General features: G+C 41.7%; 1 protein-coding gene across 2 annotated transcripts in view; it reads right to left on the minus strand.

The window, feature by feature from the left end:
- The window catches only part of fam110b (family with sequence similarity 110 member B), a 134,305-nt gene that overhangs the window by 65,368 nt on the left and 41,141 nt on the right, over positions 1-27,796 (minus strand). Inside the window, exons 2-3 of one of the 2 annotated variants that reach the window (XM_038717170.1) lie at positions 16,318-16,394; positions 3,739-3,886 (exon numbers count right to left, since the gene is read on the minus strand). The gene's annotated coding sequence lies outside the window, so the exon portion shown is untranslated. The remainder of the gene's footprint in view (positions 1-3,738; positions 3,887-16,317; positions 16,395-27,796) is intronic. The other variant, XM_038717169.1, reaches the window with a different exon arrangement.

The following is a 27,796-nucleotide window of genomic DNA, read 5'->3' on the forward strand; positions in this document are numbered from 1 at the left end:
AGGGTTAACCTCCATTGTGTTGCTGTGCAGCCTCCAGTAACGTTACTGCAGCTATATAACACCTGTCGGCACCATGGTCGGCACTTGCGGAGCTTCTCAACTCCGAAAACGTTTGAACACATTTTCGATTCGCTGCCAATTTTCGTAAAACTGCCGATCTTCGAAATCTACACAGTTGTTTTCTCGCCTAAAAACTTCTCAGACGTGTATTTAAAGTTCTGTTGTTGGCTTCTAAAGAATAAAACAGTTTGCATTAGGATCTATCATGTACGTAAGCCGAGATGAACGTCATCACGTTTTGTGCGCAGTGTCTTCTGGGACAAACCATATTTGGAAGTTCAACTTCCGTCAACTTCTGTCACGGTCTGCAGGCTGCAGCTGGATATACTTGCACAGTGCCCTGAACAGAGAGACGCAGACGACGCTCCGTCGCTGTGGTTAAGTTAGCTCCAAACTACTCGAGTTGCCGACAGCGGCGCTCGTTATTTGAAAGAAAACCTTCGCGAGTAAAAAGACAATGCTTTTTCACTACACCTGTCTGTAAGGTAAACATGTAGAAAGGGTTCATTTTAAACTGCTCTGTCCTCAGTCTCTCATCCTGTGTGTCCTATACAAGCACAGCTAACGTTAGCTTGGCAATTAGCCAAATGTTACAAACAAGCTAATAGAAAGCTGTCTGTCTGGAGCATAGACTGGTCTGTAGTCTTAACATTTGGCAAAGTGTTGTAAACTCAGCTGCTGGCTGAGACAAACCAGCCGCTCCTCCTTCCATCAGGTAATGTTACCTGTAGGCATAGAGGAGGAGGAGGAGGGACTGATACAGACTAAACATCACTCAGTATTGTGATGTCGGATATTGACTATAAGGTGACATTAATGTTGCTGCTCTAGAAACAATATTTAGCTGTATGTAAGATATAAAATTCTAATCCTATAATTAATTTAAAAACAACCAGACAGCTAAGGGCACTTCAATATTATGTTTATTTATCACAACTCATATGTCATCTTAATATATAACGTTGTCGAATATTTTCCTCATACCGTGCAGGCCTACCTCATGCCCAGTGGGTCTGGTCTTTACCAAATAACCATCACCAAATAATAGTAGCCTCAAGTATCAATAGTGGTATCGAGAAAGAATCGGATCGTTAAGCAGTCTCAATAAGGGTATCATATCATGGATAATCAATTACACATTTAGAATGCCCGGACTTAAAGACAAGTCTCTTGGACCCATATGCTGGACCCATATGCTAGACCCAACAGGAAGCCGGCCATATTGCATTGAATGTCGGATCTACCTCCATTTATAGGTCCCATACTTTAATGAACTCCTCCTAGAGCTTTAACCTGATCGATTTCAAATGTGGGAAGCGCAACCTTAACGGCCTTGCGATGTTAAATTGCAAAGCTTTTTTTAGATTGGTCAAACGGTGTGTCCATGGTGTGGCGTTTAATTTTGATGATTCGCCATGAAAAGGAAGTAACATGTAAATGGACTAGAAATGGTAAGATCTGTTCCCAATTTCACATGTCAACTCCTTAGAGTCTCACATGTCAATGTCCAGTCATAGTGACAGCGCCACCTACTGGCATAAGGAAAGGACATGTTTCAAACTTTACCCCTAATGCCTCATTTTACTTTTTAACACATAGAACCTTAGGTACAAAAATGTCCACAGTGAGGAATAGCATAGCAGGTTGACCACATCCATCTCAAAGTTCTGCAGTAAAGCCATTATGCTTTAAGGATGTTACATTGTGAAACTTCTGAGTTCTTATCAAATGCTGTCACCCTGGTGAGTAATTACTCACCATGAAACAGGAAGCTGTTTTTTAAGAGCTGTACCTTTATACCCACGGAAAGTCTGCCACGTTGAATTAAAGTAGTAACTGACACATCAACAACACATTGTCAGATATTTCCCACACATCACCTTTGTGATATGTGCAGTGTTCACTTATAGCACGATCCATTATTCAACAGCTGTGCTTAACTCCCTTGCAGAAGTGACAGAACGCACACAACGGTTACACGGATGCAGCACAGCCCGACTTGAAGGAAGTCGTACCACGCAAAAGCTGCGCGTGTGCAGCACACCCCGACAAGCGGGAAGGTGTTCGGACCCGCTCATCGCTGCTTGCAGCTTTTATTATTATTATTATTATTATTATTATATGTAGCCATTTTGCTACAATCAGGCTTTATGCAACAGCTGCAGCAGCCTCTCTACACTCTTTCAACCCTTTCTTTTCTCCGTGAGATGGAAGAATTTAGAAAGTTGTGTGGTGCTGCAGTAGCACATGGATTGTGCATAAAATTCCTCCAGCCAGCCACTGGGGCTTACAGGGCCAGGGACAGGAGATCGTGGAGCGACCGGGTGCACTGTGGACGGTCGGTGATTCTTCCCTCTGACTTGAGGAAGCTAGATGCTCCTGATTTTACGCATTATCCATGATGATACAGAAATATCGAAAATAATGAAGCATAAGAAGCATACTGTCAATATTTTAGAGAGTTCATGTCTTATTAAGGGGAGCTCACCCTGGCTCCCCCGTAGTTCGCAACCTGGGTGGAACCCTAAGTCGTAATTGAGATTAAATTAAATTAATTTAATTTAATTTAATTAATAGCACAGCACTATCCAAGTGAAGTCACAAGTCATTGGCGTTAAAGTCAAAGTTGAGTTGCAAGCCTTCTTTGATTTTGGCAAGTCGAGTCTAAAGTCGTCAATTTTATGACTCGAGTCTGACATTCGAGTCCACACAACTCTGGTTACAGGCCTTTTTCACAGAAGACATTTTGTCTTGTCAGTGTGTTACTAATGCCATTAATGAAGCTCTGCTGTGAGGCTAATAAACTCCGCCCAGCTGATGTGACACCAGCCTACGGCGTGATAGTAATCAAGTGAACCCTGTAGCGCTGTGATTCCAGAGGGTTGTGACGAGTGTTAACTTAGCTGGTGGAGTATTGCTATATAAACATCAAAAAAACTGAGGTGCAACCTTTGGGACTGTGAGCTGAACTTTATCAGAGGTGCTAAAGTTAACATGTGTGAATCTGTGGTGAGATTTCTGCCTGATCACAAGTGTCGTCGGTTAGTTTCGGTTTCACATGCAACATGCAGTCCCAAATAGTGTCAGTCAAACGGTCTGAAGAGGATATTACCCGTGGAACGTAATGCACAGCAGAGTATAGGGCAGGTATACTTGAAAATAGAATGAGTTCTCATTAAATGATGACATTTGCTGACTTTTTTTCTTGAAATGTCAGAGAACACAGATATGTGGGAGAGATTCTGAATGTTCAGAAAGTTTTGAACATGAGCAGAAAACCTGCTGTAACACAGGAGCTGTTAAAAGTCCAGGAGTTTGTACCTGAATTTAAATTAATTCATTTCTCATTGAGGTGAAAAGGTGCCACAGGCACATTAAGTGCTCACTCAGCAGGGATGATATTAGAGAAAAGTTGATCAACAGGAGAAAACATATCTGAAAGCAACACAGAATGCCTGAGAGTTGCACTGCATTATATTCTGTTAGATTTTTAGATTTTGAATTGTCACTTACCACCTGAATTTTTTTACATAAATAAAATATTTCCACAAAACATTGGTGGTGACAAATTCACCAGAACGCAGGCAATTAACTGTTTAATGCTCCAAATTTTCATATAATCCATCATTGAACATTTCTTAAAAATAATGTTGTGTAGTTGTATAAAAAAGGTTTTACCAGTTTGGAGCAGTCCTATTGGCTAGCACAATGGTCTTCATTGAGGCTATTGGCTATTTCGATGCTCCAAGTTTTTGCTATTGGCTGTTAGTAGTGGATGCCTCATCCCTCTCCTCCAGGTGCTGCAGGTTGTCAGTGGGAGTCTCAGCTGTCAATAAAAGAAACACAAAGGACAAAACATTAAGAACGATTCATACAAAGCAGCTGTCTCTGTAATGATTAACCAAATTATAGACAATTATTGAATATCTAACAATTCTAAACCAGAGGCAGCAGCACTTTCTGCACGTGTGTGCATCACTGGTGTTGCTTTGATTCTAGACATGGCAGCGTCCCTTAAGGTGAAGTCATTCTAGAAGCTAGTCTGCACATGATAACACGTTACACAGTTTTGTCGCCCAACCAACATATCTTGTTCATTTAAAATCAGGCAGCTGTGAAATTAGTTGTAAAAGTGTCAGAACAGAAGAAACGCAGCAGACTCTTCTGTATTTCTGTCAGTTGTTGTGCTCATTACATTTAAAACATTCTGTATAGCGCCTTTCTGACCACTCAAAACGCTTTTACACCAGTAAAGTCATACACTGAGCCTAAGTGCTCAAATGGAAACTAACATTCACACTCATTCATACACTGGCGACACGCAACCAGGGGGAGCCAGGATTGAACCGCAGACCTTCCGATTAACTGCCAACCCGCTCTACCTCCTGAGTCACAGCCTCCCCATAGACAGTGATAGTCTTTAGATAAAGACTTATTTATTTTCATATAATTGTGCATGAGGTCATTGCATTACCTATCTAATATAAAATAATAAAACATTTTTCTTGATACTGCACACTTTAATGTTTTTCATATGTTTACATAAGGTATTGGATGTTATTATTTTAATATTTATGCAAACAAAATGTTAATTTTATTTGTGTTTCAATACAAAACTTTAAATGTTTTCAGTGTGTGCCGGGATGATTGAAACGCAGGATGAATGAAACAGCGATTTGCTCCGAGCCTATACAGGTCTGATATGCCAAACTACCTCAGCACATACAAGAACACAGTACTTAACAGAACCGCGATACATCAGATGGATACATCACACTTTCACGGTCATTTCTTCAAGTTGTGTTTAGTGTTTCATGTGCCATGGTCATGATCACATGACAGATTAGTTAGTACTATAAACATCCTGAAGTTTTAAATCTCAAAGTTTAACAGTACAGAAGCTAGTGAAGTTTCAACATCAGGAGTCAATGGGACGTTTGTAACACCTGTTTCAAACATTCCGACACGTAGCCATTCTACCCTATTTAGATACTGCAGGAGGGGGGCAGAGTCAACTAGGCTGCAGGCTCAACCACCAGGACACTGACAGATAAATAATAGGGTCTTCACAGTGGAGTAGGAAAACAGGTTGCAGATGACCATAAAAAAGGGCAGCCAAGATGTAATCCAAATGTGCATTAGCTGTTTGATGTTCTAAAAGTTATATTTATTATATTTTTATTAAGAAAAAAGACATATGTTTGCAGTTACATATTAAGATGACACAGTCAAGCATTTTAAAGCATAAACAATTTAAATGTATATCGTTGTGTTTCTTCCGTCCCACCGGTGTTTCATCTGTTACGCACAATACGGACAAATGAAGCAATGCGTACCTTTTCTTTAAAGTCAAATTAAACCAAAGTCATTTGCACATTTTTACAAGATAGCATCTGGTATTGATAGAACACACGCGAGTTGTTGATTACAACAACAAATTATTTCTGTCTGTAACTTTATCTTTTAAAATGATGTATATCTATAAGTGCCATCATTTTGTCAAGTGTGTCATTTACATTTTACAGCACATTTTAACAATACTGTGATTATACTGATAACCATGATAATTTTGGTCACTATAATTGCTCATCACAGATATTGACTTGTACTCCATGCTTGGAGCAATAATAGTACACAGCTGTCCCTGATATTTGACCCTCTCCATCTTTATGCACTGAGCCATGGTTCTGCTTGAGGTTTCTGCCACTTAAAAGGAAGATTTTCCTTGCCTCTGTCGCCAATTCCTTGCTCACGGTGGGAATTGTTGGGTCTCTGTAAATAATATCAGAGTACGGTATAGACCTGGCAGATGTGTCATGTCCATACCTACTAAAAAGCCTTGAAAGTGTTCCCCTATACCAAACACGAAGTCTGCCATTTTGACATGTTACAACCTCAGTGTACATGCTCACATCTGGACCAAACTTTAAAGGTTTGATGACAGTCACGCCCTGAACACATATGCCGATGATCACTCAAAGTCATAGCACCATCAACTGGCAACAGGATGTAAGCCCTTTGTGACATCAGAAATTGGATTTCTTTGACATTTTCACATTGCGGCACGGTGGTATAGTGGTCCTCCTCACAGCAAGAAGGTCGCGGGTTCAAACCCCGGTTGCCCCAGCCTTTCTGTGTGGAGTTTGCATGTTCTCCCCGTGTCTGCGTGGGTTCTCTCCGGGTGTGACTGTGAGCGTGAGTGGTTGTTTGTCTATGTTTGGCCATGCGATGGACTTGCGACCTGTCCAGGGTGTACTCCGCCTTTCGCCCGATGTCAGCTGGAATTGGCTCAAGCCCCGCACGACCCTGTACGCAGGATAAGCAGTTGATGATGGATGGATGATATTTTCACACGTAGTCCACACTTCATGTACTGGTACACAGCATATGATTAGCGGGTGTTCTCTAGGACACAGGCAGTGATGTTTCACTCCTTGACCAGTACAAAAGGCGCAAGGGCCCACCCTGCTTACAGCTTTAATTATATATATATATATATATATATATGTATATATATATAGATACACACACACACAGTATAACTATACCTGCTTTTTCTTAAGAACACCAACAAGTAAAGTGCATTCTTTGCTTGTTGTCTCCTATATTATATTATGATTTGGCAAATAAATCAGCAAAGTGTGTTCATTTCCATATTGTGTCAACAAATTTCAAAACACTTTATTTATCCCCATGGGGCAATTGCAAGACCTGTAGATTAGTACAAGTTAAATAAACTTCCACAGCCATGACACAAAGTCTGCCAGCTAACTTTAAAAGCAACAGGAGCAACAAAGCCAGTTAGCGCCAAGCTGCTAACTCTGCTCCATCCTTTTCTCCTTACAATCGTTTTCTCCGGTCCGAACAATCGAAACACTGCACAGCAAAGACTGCATCGGAAACACAATTCTGTCCTGTCTGGATCTTCCAGAAATGACAGAATTGCTAGCTAACAAAGCAGCACCAAAGCAACCCTTCTTCCTCTATGGACTGGTGTATGATGTAGGACCAACCCTACTCTAGATAAATATGGGCTGATGGTCATTTGTGGTGATTTACACACTTTTTACTTAACAAACTCCTCCTAGGGAATTAGTCTGATCAACTTTAAATTTTTCGCTGTGCAGTCTAACCCCACTGATGATTAAAATTTATTCAAACGGTTATTACAAGTCGACCAGTTTGTCCGTGGCGTGTCATAAAAAATTGGTGATTCGCCATGAAAGAGGAAGTTGTTATAACTTCAGTACACATGCTCACATCTGCACCAAATTTGATAATTATAACAAAAGTCCTGCTCTGAACACATCCATATACCAATATTAACTCAAAGTCATAGCGCCACCTGCTGGCAACAGGAAATGACATGTTTTACGTTGTAATGTACTACTCCTAGCAGGTTGGACATATCAACTTCAAAACTGTCTGTTTGATCTGTACCAAATTTTACACGTTTAATAAGAGTCCCACCCGAACACATGTACACTCACCTAAAGGATTATTAGGAATACCATACTAATACTGTGTTTGACCCCCTTTCGCCTTCAGAACTGCTTTAATTCTACGTGGCATTGATTCAACAAGGTGCTGAAAGCATTTTTTAGAAATGTTGGCCCATATTGATAGGATAGCATCTTGCAGTTGATGGAGATTTGTGGGATGCACATCCAGGGCACGAAGCTCCCGTTCCACCACATCACAAAGATGCTCTATTGAGTTGAGATCTGGTGACTATGGGGGCCATTTTAGTACAATGAACTCATTGTCATGTTCAAGAAACCAATTTGAAATGATTCGAGCTTTGTGACATGGTGCATTATCCTGCTGGAAGTAGCCATCAGAGGATGGGTACATGGTGGCCATAAAGGGATGGACATGGTCAGAAACAATGCTCAGGTAGGCCGTGGCATTTAAACGATGCCCAATTGGCACTAAGGGGCCTAAAGTGTGCCAAGAAAACATCCCCCACACCATTACACCACCACCACCAGCCTGCACAGTGGTAACAAGGCATGATGGATCCATGTTCTCATTCTGTTTACGCCAAATTCTGACTCTACCATCTGAATGTCTCAACAGAAATAGAGACTCATCAGACCAGGCAACAACATCTTCAACTGTCCAATTTTGGTGAGCTCTTGCAAATTGTAGGCTCTTTTTCGTAGTGGAGATGAGTGGTACCCGGTGGGGTCTTTTGCTGTTGTAGCCCATCCGCCTCAAGGTTGTGCGTGTTGTGGCTTCACAAATGCTTTGCTGCATACCTCGGTTGTAACGAGTGGTTATTTCAGTCAAAGTTGCTCTTCTATCAGCTTGAATCAGTCGGCCCATTCTCCTCTGACCTCTAGCATCAACAAGGCATTTTCGCCCACAGGACTGCCGCATACTGGATGTTTTTCCCTTTTCACACCATTCTTTGTAAACCCTAGAAATGGTTGTGCGTGAAAATCCCAGTAACTGAGCAGATTGTGAAATACTCAGACCGGCCCGTCTGGCACCAACAACCATGCCACGCTCAAAATTGCTTAAATCACCTTTCTTTCCCATTCTGACATTCAGTTTGGAGTTCAGGAGATTGTCTTGACCAGGACCACACCCCTAAATGCATTGAAGCAACTGCCATGTGATTGGTTGATCAGATAATTGCATTAATGAGAAATTGAACAGGTGTTCCTAATAATCCTTTAGGTGAGTGTACATGCCAACATTCACCCACAGTCATAGCGCCACCTGCTGGCAACAGGAAAATACCTTTAATAAAGCAGCCCCCTGGCACGTTTTACCTACATGTATGAAATGTCTGTGGCACATGTATCATGTATAGACGTACCAAAAAGCCTCTAAACCCAAAAATGCCCTAAACCCAACAGGAAGTCGGCAATTTTGAATTTTATGGTCATTTTTGGATGATTTACAACAAACTCCTCCTAGAGAATTAGTCTGACCAACTTCAGATTGTCCCTGTCTACTCTAAACCCGTTGACGATTAAAAGATGTACAAATGGTGAGTTTTAGTGAAACGGCATGTCTGTGGCGTGGCATCCAAAAATCGATGATTCGCCATGAAAGAGGAAATTGTTGTAAGTTCAGTCTACATGCTCACATCTGCACCAAACTTTACATGCTTGATAACAGTCCCGCCCCGAACACAACTTATAGTCACACCACCAAGTGCAATGTAGCGCCACAAAGGGGACACAGGAAGTGATGATTAACACATTTGTGTAGGGTCCAAAGCGTGTGGGAAATTCACAGCCACACCGGCAGAGCTCCAGAATCTGAAACGTGGCCGCCTCACACCTCGACACGCTACACGTGTGAGGGCCCGTCCAACACTGCTTGCAGCTTTAATTTCAATCTGTGCCTCATGTGCATAATGATTTTCTCAGCAAAGGGCAGGTGTTTATGACAAACAAGTAGGTGGAGACATATGAGCACAATTACTAATTTGGGCTGCAAACAATACTGACTTCATATAAAGTGGACCACTGTTGGATTGGAACCACTCTCTGGTGAGATGTCACGCTTCAAACGAAAAAGTGTCAACACAAAGGACTCCAACACTAGGACTAAACTATGACTGAAAGTGCATACCCCAGTCAGGGTTAGATCAAACTTTCTGCTGACTGGTTCTGCTCATCCTCAAGTTCTTCACTTGATTTTCCACATCATGGTGCTCTCTTATTGGCTCATTCAGTTTCTAGTTCTCTTGTTCTTTATGGTTACTGTGTGGTTTTCCTTCCAGTCGTAGTCAGTGTAAAGCTTTTCCTTGTTCTAATCTTTGTCAAATCGGCTTCTTTTACGTGCTGACATCATCACTCGGCCCTGCACTGATTGGTTCTACAGGAATGACTCACTGTAGTGCTTGTGTATGCAGATGGTCACTCAGTGGAAGCTGGAGTCCTACCAAATGACCTGCTGGCTGTCCTACAGCCACCAAGCAGACACACACAAACAGCAGTGGTTCTGCTACTGTAGACTCGTAAGGAGGAAAAAAAGTACACACCAAGTCAGCAACACTTCACATTTTTCAGACTTCAGCAGATTTTTTTCCTGAATCTGTTGATTCTGCAGTTGATTGCACACGGGCACTTTATCATTCAGCAGAAGCTTTTTCTCCCTGTTTGCCACAGAGAGGGGAGAGACCATGGTGACTATTCATATGGGACATCACATACCTGTGTGATACTGTGATAAAAAGTGGACTTTCTTGATTAAAAGAGATTGGGGTGTAATGATTCACCAAATCTACCTTTCGGTTCAGACCTCAATTTTTGAGCCAAGGCCTAGTTCGTACCTCATTTTTATCCCCAGTTTTTTCCTTTTTTTTGAGTGGAGCATTATTATTATTATTAGTAGTAGTAGTAGTACAGTTTTACATGACTTGACCAAAATAGTCAGGTGACACATGCAGCTGGGGCACACTTGAAAACGGAATCACGGGTGAGTTAATTAAACGTGAAAAGTTTAAACATACTGCTGATGGAGAAAGTAAGAAGAGCAGAGACACACACAAGGAGAGAAAGACAGAAAGAGGCAGGGCAAGCCGCTGTGTTTGCAGCAAGAATTCAAGTATTGAATAAACACTAAAACTAGGTGGAAAATGAACTAGAAGAACCTACTAGAAACACAACTACATTATACACCGCCAAACTGCCCCACCCCCCCACCAGCCACTGCTGCCACAGTTACACTATCTACATGAGAGGTCAACAGTGGACACAGTTCATGTCTTTATAATAATACAACAAAGGGCTGATATTTAACAGAATAGTGTTAAATGTTACCAGACAGAAACCAACAGAAAGCTTGTGGCAATAAACTTGCAACAGTGACGAAAATGCCTGAGACCGCAGCCGAAGGTGAGGGGCTGTTAAAATCACGCATGGATACAAGTGGGTGCAGGTACATAAGGGGGGAAAAAAAGGTGTGCTCTTCTCATTCCTTCCGTGTATTGCGTGTGTGTTTGGCTGCAAGCAAATCCGTATAGTCAAATATTCATTTTTTGCCGTGATCTTTACAAAAAGTATGAAATGAAGTACTGGCTTGACTGGAGATGTTTCAACACTACTCAATACTGGGCTATTTTGGTCAATACCTTAAAGGTATCAAGTAGTGATACCCATCCCTAGTTAAAAATGGATTTGAAGTCAACCGCTAATAAATTAACTCCTTTATATACCTAACTGATGCAGGACTTACCCCAGACTCACACAGTTGGTGTGTGCAGCGCGTTATGGCCTTAATCACGGCCATTCTAGTAGAAAAGATTGTGCTCACACCAGAAGCGCTGCAGCCCGTCCCAGACATGGTTCTCCACTCTGCTGATAATAGGCAGCCGTGTGTTATGGCTCAGTCGATTTCTGATGTTAGGAGCCTCACAAATGCCAGAACAGGAGGAGCAGAGGGACAGAGAGCACACAGCTGGAAGGAGTCTCTTAGCAAGAGTCCAAGTCAAGTCTCAAGTCACTCGTGGTTATGATGAATGTTGTATCACCTGCTGCGTTCAATCCAGGGAATCTGTAACTGTAACCTGTTTTTCACTTACAGAGCAAAACCATGTAATGTGCAATGCAATTGACAGCTTATGTAAGTCAACACACCCTGCAGACTCTCAAACCAGTGTAACGTTAACTAAATAAACTGTAACGTCACATGATCAACAATAAACCTGTAACCTTTTTTTCACAGAGCACAACCATGTTAGCCTAATGTACAATGTACAGCTAACATTAATTACAGTTTATAAACTCCTGTAAGTCAACACACCCCGCAGACTCTCAAACCAGTGTAACGTTAACTAAATAAACTGTAACGTCACATGATCAACAATAAACCTGTAACCTTTTTTTCACAGAGCACAACCATGTTAGCCTAATGTACAATGTACAGCTAACATTAATTACAGTTTATAAACTCCTGTAAGTCAACACACCCCGCAGACTCTCAAACCAGTGTAATGTTAACTAAATAAACTGTAACGTTACATGATCAACAATAAACCTGTAACCTGTTTGCAGTCAACGTTAATAATTAATGTGATGTCAGCCAGTGGGACGTAAATGAGTATGTTAAAGTTTGGCAAGCAAACAAACGCTCATTCATCTTTTCATAACAAACGACAGTCGGAGTTAACCTCCGGTAGGTCGTAGCTAAAGCAAAAAGCAAGCTAATGTTAGATGGCTAATGCTGGGCTAAACATGTTTACTAACCTCAGGTTACTAACATATTTTGCATTCAGCGCTTATTTGTTTGGGCCTTGTTGTATGAGGTTTTAAAGCCAAAGTTTATGATGAATGGCGCAGCAGCTGCCAGTGTTTGGTGTCCTCTCTCATGTGCAGCTATGTGCAGCAGATAAGTAGTTGTGTTACATAGGCAGGTTATAGGTAACAGAGGAAGGGGAATAACAGAAAGCTCATCAGACGTTTCCTAAAAAATAAACACTGTTCACAAGTTCAACACCTTGAGTCCGAGTCAAGTCCGAAGTCTTTTGGGGACGAGTCTAGTCTGAAGTCACTGTTTGTGTGACTTAAGTCAGACTCAAACCCGAGTCCCCATCTCTGCTACAACCCATAGATCTGGGAAAAGTAATTTAGTTAGTTTTGATTCTGTTTTGGGCTTCACCATTTGACATTAGAAATTTATATAAAAAATAGCCAACATGAGAACCACCTCCCTTGTGTATAATTACCAAGCATCCAATTGTACATTCAAATCCAAAAGAAACGTCTCCTCATAAGCTTAAAAGGACTAGTTTGTATCTCTAATTTGATTTACTAACCTCAACTCCTCTATGGTCACCACCCTCCTTTCTTTTTCTAACAACCACAAAACTGAAACCTCATCCCGCGTAGGGCTCGCTCTCCCCGGCAAAAGCCTTACCAAGATCCCAGTCCCTCTCGATTTGTCTTCTCAAAAATGCTCCACCGACGCTTAGGGCAGAGCACCCCAGGCTTCTGAGGCAGCTGTGACAACGTCTAACAGTGGAAAGAGAGGCTAGTACACCACTGCCCCCCATCAAAAGTTATTCCTCACTGTTTGTCATCATGCCTCTTGTGACTGTGTTAGAGACTGCTCCTTGCTCTGATTGGTTTTGCTTGTTTTGAGCAATGAGTGGTGGATTCTTGCAAATAGCACCAGGAGCAGTAGGAGGAGCCAAAGGAACCTGATTTATTTTTATTTTTTATACAGATTATCTGTCTCATATAGTCTAATGCTGCCAGTTTCAGCAAATATGCCAAAAAGTTATTTTTATAAAAGTGATCTACTAAACGAAAAGGAGTAAACTGACATTTAATGTTGAACACTTTTGGAATTGAGTTATAAAAGAACCCTTTTCTCCTCCAGAATGTTTTAAGTTTGTTCTAGGACTTTGATTGAAGAAATGACCTGTTAATTGCCTGCTTACATGAGAAAAAAACTTCAACTTATTTTTAATCTTCTATTTTTGCCTGTTGCACATTGCAGTGCCTCACAGTAGCCGGCCCTACTGACCTCTCATTATATTACAGCTCTCATTATATTACAGCAACATTCACAAGTAACTTTCATACTTCAGAGACACAAGCTGCTCTAGAAAAATAGACCAGATACGTAAAGACGGCAGAGTAGGGAAAAGAGCAGTGAACACAGAGCCTGTGGATACACAAAAAACACCTACATCAGAATGCCATCTGTGGATTTCAGCTCAGCATTCAACACAATATCCCCATGAAGCTGATCAGCAAACTCAGCACTCTGGGCTGGAATACCACACTGCAACTGGATATTGGAATTTCTCACAAATGGACCCCAGCCAGTTTGGATTGGCCGACACTTCCTACACTCCAGTAACACCAGAGTCCCCCCTGGGGTTGTGTGCTCAACCCCCTCCTGTGCTGTACATCCATGACTGCAACCCCCTTGACATGGAGAGAAGTCTGTTGTGAAGTTTGCAGACAACACCTTCATCATCGGCCGGATTTCAAACAACAATGAGAATTTATATCGGGAGGAAATAGATAATCTTGCAGAGAGGTGCTCAGAGAACAACCTACTGCTCAACATCAGCAAAACCAAGAAACAAAGACACACACTCCTGTCTACATCAGTGAAGCTTAGAGTTGGGCATTGTTTGATTTGAACAATTCTGATTTCAATTCTGATTCTTCCTTTTGATCCGGGTTCTTATTGATTCTCAATTCCAATTCTTCGAGGGGTGAAGTCGAAACGGGTCACATGCATATTTCACAGAGGAACATTTTATTTTGATTCAATGGTGATTTACAGTTTTTGAAACTGCAGGCCTAAAGGTGTTGATGAGAAAAGCAGGAAAATCTCTGCATGATGATGCCCTTTCATAACTGCAACCAAACCAAATAACACAACATATATAAAACTCGCCCTTGTCTATATTAACATATATAATAACTCACTACATTAAACAGTTATTGTTTAGAAATAGGAGTATATCTGCCTTCTCAGGCAGTATGCACAAAGGTTTAGCGCAGATTGTGTCGCCAGCAGTTGAGAACACCCGTTCACTAGGTGTAAAGGCCTTGACACATAAAAAATAAAAGGCCACGTCTGACAATAGACATGAGCTGATTCTACCACGAGGCAGCAGGGTCATCAGCCGTAGAAGTTGGTGGTGTCTCCTCCTACATCTGCATCTCGTTCTCTGCCTGGTCCTGGATGGACATGGTCGTACTCTTCTGTAATGACATCTTTTTTCCATCCTCATTTGCAAAAACCTCCTCCAATGGAGTCTTGGATGTTTGTTTAGCAGCAGTGGGACTAACGTTACTAGCTTTAGCAATTTGCGTACATTTATCAAGAAGGAGAGAAAATACATTACATACAGTAAGTTTTTGTTCACCACAATTTTAGCAATTTGGTCAAGCAACTTGTTTCACTACAATTTCACTTACTTGATGTCAATGAGGTACCAGTTAGCTCAGGCTTGTCTGAGGAGGACGAGGCAGGACAGGGAGATTGACGCAGCACGTTCAACATGACACTCCTTGTTGATTTGTAACTCATGCAGGCATAGGTGTTTACTCATATTAGTAGTGCATCCTCTTGTGCAAGAAATAAGTGTGTCGCAGGTGTTGCACTATACCAACCCGGACTTTTTCATATTAAAATAAAGCCACACTTTTGAGCTGCTTACTGTGCTCCATGGCTGCAACAAAACAAGCACCTGGAAGTACGGTGACCGCTACGGAAACCAGGGTATCAGAGAACCTGACATATTCATCTCACATCTCCACGCTGGTAAAGAAAGCTCAGAAACGAATGGCAACTGAATGGAAACATCACAAACTGGCATGGGATGTGCACGGCCCAGGACCAGAGGGCTCTGCAGTGGGTGATTAAACTGCTCAGAAGATCATTGATACCCATCTCCCGAGCATCAGTGATATCTGTGAGGTGAGGTGTCTACGCAGAGCCCAAAGGATACTAAAGGACAGTACCCACCCAGCCACAGCCTGTTCACCCTGCTGCCTTCTGGGAAGAGATATAGAGGTTTCTGCTGCCACCCCACCAGACTGTAGAGCAGCTTCAATAATGATAATTATCACAATATAATTTTCCTCAATAACAATATAACAAATATTCAGTAAATGTTTGATTTATTTCATTTGAATCACGGACAAATTAGCACTTAATTTTTCTATTAAGATATTTATTCTGTCTAGGAAAAGGGACAGAAAAAAGATTTTACTTAATTTTAATCATGTTTATTTGTTGAAAAAAGATTTTGAATGTTCTACCAGATTTGTCACCAGAAGTGTTTGTCATGTTCTGAACATAAAGAAAAGTTTAAAACCACAACTAACCGTCTGGTTTCTTCAACTTTCACTCATGAGCAAAAATCAGCCTTTAAAATTGAAAGAAATAATTATTTGACATTTATTGTGACAATTATCGACTGATATGAAATTTTTTCGTCCAAATTCATCCTCAGCGCTGCTCATTGCACTGCAATATAGTTTATAGTATGCTTCTGTTTACCATTCGGATTGTTTTTATATACTGTATATTGTCTGCTATGTAGCAGAAAGGAGCTACAAACCACATGTCATTTTACAACCCTGTTGTGATGGGACCATTAAAACTACCTTGTAACACACACACACACACACACACACACACTAACGTGTGGATCTAGCTTAGATTGTTGTTCTGCAGTGATCATAAACAGTAAGGTGCAGGGATTTAGGACTGGCCAGTTGGTTCATGGTTATTGTGCTCAATTGGCCCTGAGGCTAGTATTACCTGTGGTTGTCTTGTGATTTGTAATAGTTGCAGAGGTCTGTTTTCTTAATCCCTTGTGAATATACCATGTCCATAATCTGAAAGTAAAGTAAATTCAGTGTGAAGATGAAGCAAAGCAGAACCACAGCACATGTGAAATGAGCATCAGAGGAATTGATCTAGTAATGTATCAGGTGATCCCTGCTTATTATACTTTTATTTACCATGGAAACCCATGATGTTACATTAAATTACCCAGGTGAAGTCAGCCAAGTACAGCATCATTACTGTGGCAGCAGCATGGGGGCAAGTTAATTTGCATTTCAAATCTAACTCCCAGAAGATGTTGGTGCACCAACAACCACTAGATGGCATCTGCAAGCAAGTTGGAGCTCAGGAAACCTCAGAAGGCTCAGAGCCAAACTGATTAGGAGTTACAGGTAAGATCCTGATTTGATTTGATAACAGGCTGGTTCTAGTACTGAACCTTGTGGCTGGTAACACCCATTTGTGCTGAGAAGAGGTGGATGGAAATCTGTTCATCATCTGTTCTGCTGAATTATGCATTCACCTCTTAAAGGTCTTTTTCAGATCCTTTTGCTCTGCACACTGATCAAACGGGGTTATCACTGCATATTTTTGATGAATCTCAATGAATGCTACTTCTACTGAGTGTAGTAAAATATTAACGACTCCAAATGTTCATTAAATAAATACTTCGAATCATTGCCCGGTTGAAACACATTTCTGAGGATTTTTCTAAGATCACTGGCCATCAGGTTCATGTGACTGGTTTTGTTTCTGGTTTGTAACCCATACGTCTTGTTTATTACAGCCATGTGTAACGTCAACTACTGACGTAACTACGCTTGCTGAACCCTTTTTATTCGCTCCAAACCAGCTGATGGAAACCCACATAGTTTGCAATTTCTCTCTTTTTTCTTTTTTTGAGATGTACGCTTAAAATTGACATGACCATTACATGGAAACATGGTTATTATCGATATGGTGACGGGCTGTGGCGGTTTTGGGGGGGAGTCAATAGAGGCCAGTGCCCCTGTAACACAGACCTTGGTTCCCCCTATGGTCCGCCCCACTGAGCGAAAAGTATACAGCAGCCCTATTGAATTGGCGGCCACTCCATGTGGCCCCGTAATCTAATATAGCCTATAGCTATGACAACAAAAGTAAACTACATATAGGCTATAGTGTATGGAAGTAGCCAAAGAGTGAGCTATATCGTTTCCTTCTCATCTTTGTTGAGTTTCACATGTTTTACCGATCACCGCCAATCAAGGCTCAACATAACTGTCTGACCTGCACACACACACGCACGCACAAACGGATCAAAGTCAGCCAGCTGATCAGCGGACCTTGACAACAACTACGCTCGTTCCCCTTCGAGGGAACTCGAACTACGTCGGTGACGAGTGTTGTGGAGTTGTTATGCGAAAGGTTCGGCCCCATAGACGTGGACTTGTTTGCATCTCGAGAGACTACGCACTGTCCCCTGGGGTTCTCCCTCTCGCCCCCAGCCCCGCTAGGGCTGGATGCCAAGCACCTGACCCTTAAGATGGCCTTTCTCCTCCCTATCACCTCTCTGAGGAGGCTGGTGGATCTCCGGGCACTTTCGGTTTCTCCCCGATGCCTGGAGTTTGCACCGGGGAGGGTCAGGGCCATCCTGCACCCTTGTCCAGGTTATGTCACCGACGCAGTGTCTCGTTCCCCTTCTCGGGGAACAAGGGTTACATACGTCACCCGAGATGTTAGTGTAAGTACGTGGTGCAATAAAAACTTAGCGAGTAAAAATCCAATACTACACACAAAATGCATGTTTTAATCTGCTGAGTCTCTCATCCACTGCAGCTGTGTTTTGGTTTTACACAAGTACGGTGCTACTACTTACTGCTAATAGATCATTGTTACAAACAAGCTGAAGTGAAAGCTGTCTGTCTTTAGTAACCGTTCAGCTTAGTTTGCCACGTACATTAAAATATGACACATTATATACTCAGCTGGCTGAGACAAACCAGCCCTCCTCTCTACCAGCAGCAGCAGAGGGAGGAGGAGAGACTGAGTTGTTCATTTTTTCTAAACTTCACTCAGTATGTTGATGTCAGGAATATGATTTATTTTAACGACATGTTAGATTTGTTTCCACTGAGATATTAATGACTTTGCTGTTGTAAATCCTGTTGCTGCTCTAGAAACAACATTTAGTTAAAAAAATTGTTAAATTATTTTTTTAAAATAATATAAGCAATTATTTAATAATAAATAGGACTGATAAGAGCATCGAAAAATAACTGAACCAATAAGGATTACCAATACAAGTGTGTCACTACAATCCTAATCATCCCAACGCGTGAGAAAATGTCCGGCCCATCTCTGTGTCCTGGTTTTAAAATTCGGTCCCATCGAATTTGTAATTGAACAGCCCTGGTCTACAGTGATCATAGTAATATATCTTCCTTTAGACGAAATATACATTAAACTGAAAGCAACATTGTAGACAATATTTTGTCCTTGTAATCCATGTTTCCATTGCATGGATAGCCTTTGGATATTGCTGGAAATTGTTCTCAATCTCCCTCCTTAAAGGGTAAATTATTATCGTAACAATTTAATAATGCATTGCATTTAAACAGCAATTTTCATACACAAAAAAACAATAACAGTAGCCTACTGGTCCTACTTGGCTGGACATGCAGTCTGCCAAAATATGGATCCCCGTCCATAATGCACAGATGATGGCCTACTATCAAGTATTTAATTTTGTGTATACTTCACATCAGGACTAATACCAGGGGTGAACATGGAGAAGTTTGTTGTTTCCAAGCAAAAGTTATAGTGGGATACTAAACACAAAATGGGATCCAGAGAATGTTTAGTACACTAGAACTTATACTGTTCATTCAGCCTCGCTCTCCTCTTCTTTCTCTCCCTCTGTATGCAACCTCATCCCATTAATGCATGTTACTAACTCGACTTCTCCCCTTTCCGGTAGTCTTGTGCTTTCTCGTCCCTCTCCTCTCTCCTCCTATCACTTCCTGCAGGTGTTTCTGGCTCTGGAGCTGTGGAGTCTGGATCTGTTGCTGCTCGACACCCTCTGCTACAACTATTGTTACTAGTCCTACTGTTATTATAGTTATTATAATCATTAACATTACGATTATTATCATTAACACTACTATACATATCTGTACCATTTTTCATTCAGTCTATAGCAACATCACCTTTCCTGTCTGTACCTCTGTGTGGATATTATGTAGACTGCCTCCCTCCCCTCTCTCTCTCCTTCCATCCCTCTCTCTCTCTTTGTCTCTGTTCCTCTTTTGCCCTCTCTCTCTCTCTCTCTCTCTCCTTCACCCCCAACCGGTGGAGGCAGATGGCCGCCCACCCTGAGCCATGGTTCTGCTCGAGGTTTCTGCCTCTTAAAAGTTAGTTTTTCCTTGCCTCTGTCACCTAGTGCTTTCTGTTGGTGGAAACTGTTGGGCTTCTGTAAATAACATCACAGAGTACAGTCTAGACCTGCTCTTTTATGAAAAGCGCTGTGAGATAACTGTTGTTGTGATTTGGCGCTATGTAAATAACATTGAATTGAACTGAAATTGAATTACAAAGAAGTGTTGCATCAAAGAATGTACTGTAACTTGTGCTAAAGTTAACAGGAATGGGTTTTTTTTGTATAATGTAATTTATTAAAACTAAAAGTTATTGAAAAGAAGTTACTGAAACATACTAAAACATTATATGATATACTAAAGACATCAGGCTTGAACATTTCCTTTGTCTCTTTTGTCGCTGATTGAATGTGCCCCTCTGACAAAACAACTGGCCCCAGTCTGGCCCCCTCACTAAAACTGGTGTAGAACCGCCACTGGTGACAGGCCACCACAAAACAAATAAACGCATGGGAAACACTGCATGGTCAATGTTGTGAAGTGGTCACAGTTTGGTTAGGTTTAGGTAAAGGTGAGAGGTGGTTTGGCTTAAATTTACCCCATTGCATAAGTCACATGATGTAAATCACTTACATAACGTTATTTACCTAAAACTTCAATTAAGTCAAATTTGACTAGGTTTCACATTGGACTCAAACCTAGTTCTCCTGGGTGCGAGTCCTTTGAGTCCGTCATAGGCCTACTTAGTACACCACGAGAGGTCACGGCCTAACAAAAAACAGAAAGATAGGTCATAACATGATGCTTGAACAAACAACCGATACGGCCATTTGGTGAGAAATCAATCCGAAATCTGCCTAAAACTGAATCTTGCAAGAAATGACCTCTAGAAGTCAGTTTCGCACTCACTACACTGTCTATCTCTCACAACCCACCAACACACAAAACTGTAAGAAGCTGTTTGTTCACCTTTAATTTGCTTTAAACGGTTCCTTAAGCATTTCATGGTTACTGTGCTGATGTTTGATCTACAGTGCATTTGCCCATCACGTCACACATTTTTTAAGCTGTGCAGCCTGTGTTCCCTCCCTCATGACCATAGGGTCATGGTAGATAGCAAATATACTGTAAAACAAAACGAGGCAGTGTTAGTGCTACAACAGCAAGCAACAACTTCCCAGAAAACCATTCATTCCATATTAAAAAGATAACTGTAAAACATAATGCACAGTGTTTTACAGTGCATTTGTGTGACGGTGGCTTTTCCAGCTCAGTGATAATTGAAGTCTAGCTCTTCCAGCCTGACTCAGCAGTATTAAACACACGTTACATCACTAGCTTGTGGCTGCTGTTACTCAACCTCAACCAAAGCAGAGCTTTCTAAGCTGTCCATCTCTTTCTACCCCTCATTGTTCTGCACTGATGTGTTTTATTATTTTGAAAGAAACTGTTTGTAACAGTTGTGGAGAGATATTACACTGCGTCAAGACCACAGAACTCCACAGATGAATTTGTTCATTTGTGTGATTTAAACTTTGTGATTCTGAACTTTTGTTATAAAAATAAGCCATTGAACTCAGTTTCCCACAATCCTCCAGGAAGTCACACCCAGGTGTAAAAGCCCATGGACTCAGCTTTCAGGTACGATTGATCAGTGTGACCTATGACCTGCGACGTCACCTCATCAACAAAACCCCCCAGCGCAACTTCTGCTCTTTCTTATCTCTGGACGCGACCCCTGCAGCTGCCGACAGCAGCAGCTGCCCAGTGTGTCCTGCTCAGAGAGACACACAGCAAGTCCTCCATCTGTACGATCAGAACACGACACAGCAAACGACTGCAACAGGACCACAGTTATTCCACCCCTGGCTGAATCCACAAAGGACTTGCCAGCTAATAACTACCACGCTAAAACAACCGTATTCCTCTACGGATTGGTAACAGACCGGGCATAACACAGTTTAACAGTGTACGGTTACTTGGCTAAGCACAGGACTATTACATTTTGTAAATGTACATGTACTGATGTGTTTTTCATTGAGGTTTATTCTTGTGATCGTTTCATGGTCAACGTGAGGTTATTATTGCAACTGTTGTCCTCAGCTAATGCTAAGTGATGTTTGCAATGTTATGCTCTTTGCATGCTAACTAGTGCTAACTAGCTTCCTTGAACTTGGCACCGTTATCCAACACAGATCACACACATGTCTGATTTGGCCTCAAACACAACTACACACGGAGAAAACTTAAATGTGCTTTCTTTGTTTGTGTGTACTTGCTTGTGCACACATATACGGCAGAATATAGTGATCACAGAAACTGATGCACATTCTTTGGTTGCACACCCGACTCACACGCTCTCCTCATCACATATATATATATATATATATATATATATGAAACTTTCCTAGGTGATAACTTACATTAAGAAATAATTTTTTGTATTACAGGTTTTCTGAAATATTATGTTTAGTAAGGGTTGTGGAAGATTCTGAATCGATTAACAAATGTCAAAAAATCGATTATTTAAATATTTATTGATAGCGTAATGTTGACGGAACGCAAAAGGCGGACCTCGCAGAAGTGCAGCGCCAGGACCATCTGTGTCGTGCACATAACAGAGAGACCAGTGTTCCCTCTGTATTCGCCAAACCACCGCTGTCGAATGAATAACCACCCTACCTAAATGTCACACAATCATTAATATCAATACACAGGTAATTGATGTTAACTCGCACACTGTGTCAGCATGGTGACACTCAAAGCTTGGCAGCTCCCTGCGTATCCTGAGTGAGGCCGAGCGAATGAGAGAGAGAGAGCGGAAGAACTTTAGTTAGCAGAGAAAAATACTTGCAGTAAGTTTATGTCTGGCAGTAAATGTGCAGAGTAGATTTCAGACTAATGGAAATTTTAGTGTATGTAAGTGCTACTGAAGTTAGGATTTTACCCTTAGCTTAGATTTTACCCTTTGCTTAAATCCGCCTTTGCACTTTCACGATTGGTTGCTGGTACAAAGGAAATTACCATATTTGGATCCGACATCATTGTGCATGAGTGAAAGAGCTTTCCAACGGTACCAAGGATGACATTGTGCAGACAGCTTGGGAGATGTTGGGGTAGAATGCTAACTTTTAGGCAAAATCTATGTAACCCATATGAAACATAGGGCTACTAAAACCATATGATACGAGACGCATACGCTCTCCCCAACCTTGAGGAAGCATTCTCAGCCCTTGCTGGATCCAAGTGGTTTTCAGTAATGGATCTCAAGTCTGGTTATTATCAGATTGAGATGGAGGAACGTGACAAGCCTAAGACTGCTTTTGTGTGCCCCTTGGGTTTTTACGAGTTCAACTGTCACCAACGCTCCTAGTACTTTCCAACGACTGATGGAGCGGTGTATGGGCAGTCTCCATCTGAAGGAAGTACTTGTGTTCTTGGATGATGTCATTGTGTTTTGAAGTACATTAGAAGAACATGAGACCAGACTTTTACATGTCCTCCATCAACTGAGAGAAAATGGCTTGAAACTTTCTCCAGCAGAGTGTTGCTTCTTCCAAAGCTCAGTGCGCTTTTTAGGGCACATTGTCTCCAGCAAAGGGGATTGAGACTGACGCTGAAAAGGTCAGTGCACTCCACACTTGGCCAAGACCTCAAACCGCGAGCTCAAGTCCTTTCTAGGTTTTGCAGGGTATTATCGCCGGTTCATAAAGGACTATTCCAAAGTAGTCAAACCCTTGAATGACCTCACCGGGGGTTACCCACCTTACAGGAAGGGTAGAAAAGTAACACCATGCCCTGATGGATACCTGCTTGCCAAGAAGCTTTTGTGGCGATTATAGACAAACTCACCTCTCACCAGTACTCGGGTTTGCTAATCCAAAACTACCTATGTTCTTCATACAGACGCAAGCACTTCTGGTGTAGGAGCTGCCCTGTACCAAGAACAGGATGGTGAGATGCGAGTAATCGCCTATGCTAGCAGAGGGCTTTCGCCAAGTGAGAAGCGGTATCCAGCCCATAAGCTGGAATTTCTAGCTTTGAAGTGGTCCATTGTGGAAAAATTTCAAGACTACCTCTATGGAAATACATTCACGGTTATAACAACAACGCATTAACATACGTGCTAAAGTCAGCTAAACTTGATGCTGCCAGTTATTGCTGGCTAGCTGCACTTTCCACCTTTGACTTTAACATAAAGTATCATGCTGGGAAAAGCAACCAAATGGTGGACCATAATGGTCTCCTCTACAGAACCCCGACGATCAGAAGATGACACCACTTACCAGTTTGTGGTTCCCGAGCTCCTAAGGTCCTCTATTCTTACATGCCTCCACGACGATATGGGGCATATGGGTCTGGAAAGATCTCTCGACTTGGTCTGGTCAAGATTTTATTGGCCTAAGATGGCCACTGATGTGGAGAAAAAGATCAAGTCATGTGGACGTTGTGTAAGAAGAAAAACACCACCTGAAAAATCAGCACCTCGTGAATATCCAAACAACTCGTCCCATGGAACTGGTATGCATGGACTTTTTATCCTTGGAGCCTGACAGTTGCAACACGAAAGACATCTTGGTTATAACAGACCACTTTACCAAGTATGCTGTTGCCACAAAAGATCAGAAGGCTACTACAGTTGCAAAGTGTCTTTGGGAGCAGTATTTGGTGCACTACGAGAGCTTAGTGATCAGGGCAGGGATTTCGAGTCTAAACTCATCAAAGAGCTCTGTACCCCAGCCGGCATCACCAAAGCACGCACAAGTCCCTATCATCCGAGGGGAAACCCTGTCGAACGGTTCAACCGAACACTGCTAGGCATGTTAGGAACCTTGAGAGAAAAGGATAAAAATCACTGGCATGACTATGTAAAACCCCTAACTCATGCCTATAACTGCACCAAGAACAAGGTTACCGGCTTCAGTCCATATGCGTTGCTGTTTGGGTGCCAGCCAAGGTTACCTGTGGATATTGCCTTTAGCTTACCTGTTAAAGATGGTGCTCCTAAATCTCACTCCCAGTATGTGAGAAACCTGAAAGTACGCCTTGAGGAGAGTTATCAGATCGCCACCAGGAATTCACAAAAGGTTGCTGAGAGAAACAAACGTAGCTCTGACAAGGCAGTAAGAGAATCAACGCTAGAGGAAGGTGACCAAGTGTTAGTAAGGAACTTGCGGTTGAGAAACAAACACAAGCTTGCGGATAAGTGGGAGCCCACCAGTACAAGGTTCTGAAAAATATGGGCGACTTACCTGTACCAGTACAGCCCATGAACAGAGATGGTCCCAGTCGCACCCTACATAGGGATCTCCTACTCCCTTGTGGTGACTTATCCGAAACAGAGGAAACTGAACAGCCCGTGCCAAAGGCCCGACGGCCAAGAACCAGGCGTAATCAAACTCAGCCCCTTGAGGAGCACTCAGAGTCTGAGGATGATTCACCCTTTTGTCCTACCCAGTTGTCTGTCATTCCTGAGGAAAGGTTCTTTCAGGTGTATGAAATTCCCAGGAACCCACTGTAACTCCAGCAGCAGGGGGTAACAATTTACCAGCCATGCCAATGACCTCCTCAAACTCCCGACCTCAGGATGAGTCTATTGTAGGCAGTCCCCCTGATTCACCTGCAGAACCTGTTGGGACACCTCCTGAGATGGTTGAAGAAAATGAGCCAGAGATCATGGATGGGCAATCCGCTACTGGAGAGGATGTAATTTCACCGGACGTGACGAATGTAATTCCAGCGGTTATTGATGACGACCGTGATGTTTCTCCTGTTAGTCCAGAGGACCCTGGAAATGGAGAAGCTGTTGACGAAGTTCAGCAAAACGAGTTGCCTCACACACAAACCTCTGAGACGACTGAAAAAACAGAGAAAAGTGAAAATGTTAAGGATTGAGAAACCGATGACCGCAAATCTGAGAGGTCACGGCAACCACCAGACCGTTTCCACTACCTTCAATTGGGGAAACCCTTAATATCCCTTGCACAGAGTCTCTTAGAGAGCTTTAACCAAGCACTTCACATCATTGGGGACAATGAAAGCTTCCATAGGGACCCTATATCCAAGCATGAAGGGACCCATGCAGAGTCAAGAGGGGAGGGTGTAACCCATATGAAACATAGGGCTATTAAAACCATATGTGTTGTTTAGAGGTGTAGTTCCATGTTGTCCCACCAGAGAGCGCAATACACAAGAGCGTTATAAACAGACTGTATTAGGATTGGTAGAGAGTGCTACGTGCAGTCCTCACGTCCCTGGTAGATCTCTTCCTGAAACGTCCTGAAAACGTGGGTAAGCTGTGAACAACTGCTAGTGTGAAACGCAACATAATAGTGTGAAACTTTGATTATATCCACGTATCTATACTGATAAGCTCCTTCATTAGTAGAGCATCAACTGTGAGCACGAGAGGAGCTTCTGTCGGGTTGTTGCTGTTTGAAACTCCGGTGAGTTAAAGCATGTTTTTGCTAGCCTGTTGCTAAGTAGTGAGCAGAAAAACACACTGTAAGGTTCAGATACTTAACATAAAAACCAATCGGGGTTGCCTAAAGTTTCAGTGTACTTTGGTACATATTGTATCATTGTATTTATGCTCTTAAAAGATCACTAGCTAATCGCTAATGCTAGCTACGCGCTAATCACTAATTGCTAAGCGCCAAGCTAATAGTTTATTTTGGTTGAAGTGGTTCATTGTATTAAGGAGAGAGTGTTAACTTTACTCTTCAGATAATTTGTAAAATGTGTAGCTTGGTGGAAGTGTTTGAAGCTGAAGAGCAATACATACATTTTTGTTGGTATTAAGACATTCAGTTAATGGAGTTAAATACTAATGACACAATAATGATCTGTAGCCAACTACAGTGTCTGATTTGGTTTATTACAATGTACATGTTAAATTTGTTAGCACTGATAATTTCATTCAATTCATGTTAAAAAGTGCTAATATTAAGATGTGTGTTACCTTAAAAGCAATTAAGGAAAAGGGATGTTACATATAAACATGATGATAAATAATTAATTTGTCAATGTTAAATTACAAATTGTTGATATGTATAAGTTTATGATATGTAGTGCTAAAATACCAGTTGCCATTACATGTGGTAATTCATTTTACGGTAAGCAAGGTATGTCTTTAGCCATTGGTCATACACTATAAGATGCACTAAATGGAAGAAATAAGTTAAAGAGATCTCATGTTGGAAATGGAGAAATAGAACAGAATAACTTACTACTCTACACTCCTTGTGCTTGAGTGTATTTTGTTATTTTGATTACCACGAGAGAAATAGACGAATCAGAGATGGCGAGCCCAGCCCAGAGAGATGGTGAATGGTTGTGAGAACGGTGTGGCCAACCGAGGGACCAGCCACCGACAGACAGAATACATTCACGCTATTAACTCTACCCGGGTAGTAGTAGACTTTATACACACACACACAAAAGGACCAGGAACTGAACTCTGAACTCAATTACATACTCCTCAACTTAAAGGAGCATTGAGCTGAAGTGTCAGCTCACACAGACATTTTCTTTTTTTTTATTACTGAAAGAGCTCTATTTTTTTGTTTTATTTTATTTTCATTCTTGGTACATAACAGCGCTGTGTTTATTGTTGTGTTGCCTAGGGCAATAAAACTGTCGACTGTTCAACTCAATACTAACTCTTTTATGAGTCACTCAAGGCAGACCACACTCCGGACCTAGGGAGATGTTAGTTGCTCTATTCTGGTATTGGTTAGCACTAGGGGGCGCTACATCTACAGATGCACCGAGACAAACTGTTGTAAAATAAACTGTTAAATGTAAATTTTGGACTTTTTTCCCCCACTAGTCTGAAAGAAGACATGTTAAGAAAGCAAAGTAGTCCAAAATCTTAAAATTGACCAACGCATGATAAAACAATGTTTTTGCCTGCTGTGTGTCGCCTTCATGCATTTTAGATTTCATCTTGTGGATATACATGCTGGTTTCCTTAAGAGTGAATACACTGCCAACCTCTTCTATGCAGAACTTCAAATCCTTTAATCTACTAGCTATTATTGGTAATTTTGGTTATAGTTGAATCATTTAATTATTGATCAGAGTTCCAAACTGAG

This window comes from Micropterus salmoides, unplaced genomic scaffold (assembly GCF_014851395.1).
Source record: "Micropterus salmoides isolate LMB-PRFRI ecotype aquatic unplaced genomic scaffold, ASM1485139v1 Ms_hic_scaffold_14, whole genome shotgun sequence".
NCBI classification, from domain to species: Eukaryota; Metazoa; Chordata; class Actinopteri; order Centrarchiformes; family Centrarchidae; genus Micropterus; species Micropterus salmoides.